This window comes from Solanum stenotomum, chromosome 5 (genome assembly GCF_019186545.1).
Source record: "Solanum stenotomum isolate F172 chromosome 5, ASM1918654v1, whole genome shotgun sequence".
In the NCBI taxonomy this organism is placed as follows: Eukaryota; Viridiplantae; Streptophyta; class Magnoliopsida; order Solanales; family Solanaceae; genus Solanum; species Solanum stenotomum.
Genome location: NC_064286.1, coordinates 57,512,101 through 57,517,783, shown reverse-complemented (window position 1 = coordinate 57,517,783; position 5,683 = coordinate 57,512,101). Strand labels below are relative to the sequence as shown.

At 33.9% G+C, this 5,683-nt stretch overlaps 1 pseudogene; it reads left to right on the top strand.

Moving 5' to 3' along the window:
* Positions 1-841: 841 nt before the first annotated feature.
* LOC125864168 (senescence-specific cysteine protease SAG39-like) lies at positions 842-2,015 on the top strand (annotated as a pseudogene).
* Positions 2,016-5,683: the final 3,668 nt, after the last annotated feature.

Below are 5,683 nucleotides of genomic sequence, written 5' to 3'. Positions count from 1 at the left end.
AAAGAATCTCAGGTTTAATACAAATAAGAGACCAAACAAATACTACTTGGCTTAAAAGAGACTGACTTGAAACAACCAGAGGAACTGGAGTGTTATTTTCCCCTTAAAAAAATTACGCATATAACTTTGCTTCATTAACATATGCTCCATTTGCATTCTTATGAGTATCCAAATAAATTTGTGCTCGTCCAGACATTTGACCTTTTATCTCTATTTAGTACTACTGTAGTTGTCTATTTATCTCTATTTGGTACTACTGTAGTTGACTTTAAGCATAAGCATCAACAGATGAACTTGAGGCCTCAACTATTTACTTAGAGGCCTAACCATTGAGAAATTATAGTGATCTAAGCAAATGAAAGAGTACCAGCTCCAGCTCATTGTGGTTGTGTATTTAAGTAACTAAAAGTATAGTATAAAAATATAAAGAATGGAAGTGACATTTCTTTTATATTTGTATTTCAGTAACTAAAACTACTGTACTTTTATAAAAATATAAATATCGTATTTTATATTTTGAAATAAAAAATTATCTTTACAAATAACGGGGGTTTCAACCCTGACTATTTACTTTGATTTTTCTCTTTCTAGATGACGGGGTTTTAAACCCCTGCTATTATGTTTATTTTCCATCAGCTACCAAAACCCCCTCTATTTAATGTAATTTGTGGGGGTTGCAGCTAACCTCCCCTTTGAAACCCCCACGATTTAGGCGTTTTTTTGTAGTGATATTGTGCTTATATAAACTCTATTAACATCGATGTGTGCTTATTCACTCAGCCCTCCCTTTTAGTTTTTAACTAGTTCCTATATTTCAATATTTCATTACCATTTACTATCGATGGCTTTCAATTTTTGCCTCAAGAATATTATTGTTCTTGTTTTTTTTTCATTCTTGGCCTATGTCCCTTTATAGTAACTTCCCGCGACTTAAAAGAATTATCCATACTTGAAAGGCATGAAAAATGGATGGCTCATCATGGATGTGTATACAAAGATGATATAGAAAAGAAATATCGCTTCAAAACATTCAAGGAAAACGTTGAGTTCATTAAATCGTTCAACCAGAATGAAACTCAGCGTTATAAGCTAGCCATCAATAAATATGCTGATCTGACCACTGAGAAATTTACAGCATCATTTATGGGGCTTGACACTTCATTATTATCCCAGCAAGAATGAACAGCTACAACAACGTCCATTATATATGATAGTGTGACTGAAGTTCCATTTAGCATGGACTGGAGAAAGAGAGGCAGTGTCACAAGAATCAAGGATCAAGGTGTATGTCGTAAGACCAGTTCAAATTCTTATTAGTTTCACTTGAGTTGTGGTCAAGTATGTTCGTCTTAAAATATTTTTCATGCATCTTTAGATTTTCAAGAATCAAACTATATATATGAATTTTAATATATAATTTAATATTGTATCATGTATTTTTTTTGTCATACTAATATGAGAAGAATTCCTACTTGTAGTTATTTAATTTACATATCTAAATTGTAATTTTAAAACGTGACAACTATTTTTGAATAGACAGAGTATTTATGTGCTCTAGAAAATACTATATGTCATAACCATCATGTGTAACTACAAATGGAAAGTTCAAAATTCAATTTCAAAATATTTATAAACTAGGTACGTACTTGTTTTTAAATAAACTATCACACGCGGCTATAGAAGGAGCATATCAAATTGCAAACAACGAACTAATCTCACTTTCGGAACAATAACTATTGGATTGCTCTACGCAGAACAAAGGTTGTAAGGGCGGACTAATGACCGTCGCCTATGACCTCTTACTTCAAAATAACGGCGGTGGCATTACCACAAAGACTAACTATCCTTACGAAGAAGCTCAAAAAGTTTGCAAGACCGAACAACCAACAGGAATGACTATCAGTGGTCGGAAATTTGTACCACCTAACAAGTCATCGTTGTTGAAAGCTGTAGTGAATCAACCAATTTTTGTTGGTATTGCGGCTAAAGGTAAGAGACTTGGAGAAATAGTGTAAGTTGTTGTTGTCAAGATGTATGTTTGATGGAAGGAATGTTGTGGTTTTACTCAATTTTTCATCTCTCAAATTCATATACAATACGTTTCTATGTGATGCATATTTTATAAACAGAGTGGGAACTAAGACGATGAAATAATCACACTCAATTTAATCTAACTGAGTATCTTGAAAAGTACCAATTGTCGTGGCCTGTTGAAAACACTTTTTTATCCCTTTCTAGTCTCGTGCATCTCGTGCATCTCACGTGCCACACGTGCATCTTGTGCATCATACGTGCATCTCGTGTGCCACACGTGCATCTCGTGTGCCACACGTGCATCTCGTGTGCCAAACGTGTATCTCGTGTGCCATACGGACATCTTGTGCGTCATACGTGCATCTCGTGTGCCACCCATGCATCTCATGTGCCACACGTACATCTCGTGCGTCATACGGGCATTTTGTGTGCCACACATGTATCTCATGTTCCACGCGTGCATATCGTGTGCCACACATGCATCTCGTGCGCCAAATGTGCATCTCATTCACCACACATGCATCTTGTGCGTCATACGTGCATCTCGCGTGCCACACGTTCATCTCGTGCACCAAACGTGCATCTGGTGTGCCACACGTGCATCTTGTGTGTCATGCATGAATCTCGTGTACCACACGTGCATCTCGTGCACACAAGATTAATATTTATAGGTTGAATTTTTTTTAAAATATAGGTTAAATGAACGAGTGACATAACTCAATAACATATATACATACATTGTATATACAGTGTAGTGTTTTCATTGTGCTAAGTACGTTTATTATATATATATATAATGTAATTTTTCGGCTAACTTACCCCTAGATCGCCCCTGATCTTGACTATAGGAGTCAATATTTGTTTTCTAATAAAATAGTGATAACATCTAACCACAAAAAGATTGGTTGCTCATGTACTGCTCACACTAAATAATAAATACTATATTTGATAAATTTTTCAATTTCTTTCATCAACTAATAAATTGTGTGTGCGCTTTAAAGAGGATAATATGGTACATGTAATTTTTGTCCTTTCTTTGATTTTGTCTTCATTGAGGTGAGTACGCATTTATGCTTCCACTATCTATGAACAAAACTTATATATTAATGGGTTGTTCCAAAGCAATAAGAACAGAAGAAAGAGAATTGATTTTGCTACAGAATTGATTTCTGGGATTACCCAAATTTGTGAATTGATTTATGTTTCTTCTTCAGATTTGGATAGTTTTTTTAAAAAAATCTTATTGGAAAGAAATTTTCAAGCTATCGTGTTATTACTTATTAGTACCTCATTAGAATACAAATACACATTAAAATGGGAAAAACCAATTCTTTTGAGGGCATAATTATCGAAATTGGGAAGGAAGATGAGATTTTGAAGAAGGGTTTGGTTACAAGTTGTGAATTGATTTCTGTTTCTTCTTATTGATATTCTTTTTGCTTTGTTTTGGTCAAGAATCCAACCATGGCTACTCCAATAACAAAAACCCCATCACCTACCTGTACAAAATTAATAGAAGAAATTACAAGAATTTACAAATCACTCCCACCAAGACACAATAATATACACAATGATGTTGAATATAAGAAAGTCATGTATCTTCTTATTTATGATTTTTCATCTCGTGCACAAAACGTGCATCTTGTGTGTCATGCGTGCATCTCGTGTACCACACGTGCATCTCGTGCGCACAATTTTCAAAATAAATTTGCTCCATCTTCTTCGCACAATCTTTAACTGGTTGAATCTCCATCTTCAAAATCTCATCTATTAAATCAATGTCTCAACACAGAAAAGCTCTTTGATAAAACTTCTCAAACAAAAATCTTCATTATTGTCAAATATGTTGTGGCTAGAATTGTAAGGATGGTGCAAGAAAAAGGTGGATTAATATGATGATTAAGAACCAAATTAGTTTCAACAAGAACAGGACATTTAAATATCAGGTATCAGTATGATATTAATGTAACAGGGCAACATAATAATGATATACAATGATGCTGAATATAAAAATGGAATGAATATGTTATCACCTAGCATGGTTCAAATTAGATCAATATCCACTCACAATGATAAAGATGATCTACTTTGTTTCCAAAATATCACCTGGTTGATGTACATCTTTCCATAGGATTCTAATAATTTATGAACTTATAAGATCATTTGGCACAAACTGCATGAAAACAATGTAGTATAGTTGTTTACAAATGATTAAGGTTGTATGATGGGGTGTCACTTTTGTCCATCTACTTTCTTTAACTTTTATAATGAATCACCAAAAGTGTATGCCACTTTTATTTTCATGTACACAAAATAAGTTGATTCGTACACCGTCAAAGAAACTAATTCCTAAGTAATGATTAGCTGCCTAATGTCTTCAAAATTGAGCAAGATTATTTGGAGCGCCTGAATAATTTTGTTCATTTAGACAAAGTATTAAAACACACAAAATCATAGTTTTAATAGCAAATACAACTTATTTCTTTACCTTAAGAAGACAAACGTGAAATATACCAAAAGAGACAATAATTTAATGTCCTTCAGTCTATCGACAATCCACTATAGAAAAAAGAGTACAAAACATATAGGGAAATAACCTCACACAATTCACTCAGAATAAAAAGAGAACCACGCAAGTGTTCACGTAACATTTGTGTCTCACATTGACTATATTAAGTACTCCCACATCCTTTAAATCCTTAGTCTCTTTCCTCTGTCTACAAGGTGACATGAGGTTATGCAAATATGTAAGGCAAAATCAAATGAAACCAAAGATGTGGTTTGAGTGTGAAGATCAAAGTTAAATACACTATATGTGAAAATTAATTGAACTATAACCTTTATAGATGGTAATATCAAAATTTGAAACAATACCAGGAGTGAAATCTAGTTTGTTCAAGCATATACAAACTAGTCTTATTCTTGTTTAGTATTTAAGAGATAAATTATATTTAGACATGAACAGTGACATGCTTAGTCTTGACACCACGTCCTAAAGAGAAGTAGGAATGGATGATACTACGATTGTAAAGGACTGTAATAATATTAAAATAGTGTTAATTAGTGTAAGTTGTTGCTGTCAAGATTTATGTTTGATGGAAGGAATGTTGTGGTTTTGCTCAATTTTTCATCTCTCAAATTCATATACAATACGTTTCTATGTGATGCATATTTTATAGACAGAGTGGGTGTGACATCTTGCAAGTTGGGGACTAGGAAGAAGCTTAAAACTTGGAAATAGTCTTTTTGGAAACAATTAAAATCTGGAAAATTTGGTTAAGTATGGAAAAATAATGAATTTTTGGCCAACTTTGAACAGTTATAACTCCTAGCTCAGGATGATCTAGGTGTGGTTCCAGTTATGGTTGCAAAGTTCGTGGATTGGTCTTTCCAACGCCATCGAGTTTGCTCGTTTCTGAGTTCTTATGAGCGAGTTATGCCCTTTGAAAGTTGGGCAATTGGCAGGGAATCCGTCCGGAAATTGTAAGGGTATTTTGGTCTTTTCCCTAGCCTTGTCTTTGGATATATATTAAGGTGTAAGACTGATTTTTGATCAGTTTTTCCCTTTTTAAAAAGAGTAAGAGTTAGGGTTCTTGAGAGAAAAGGAGAGAAAGGAGAAGAAGAAGCAAACTTCGTAAAGATCGTCGTG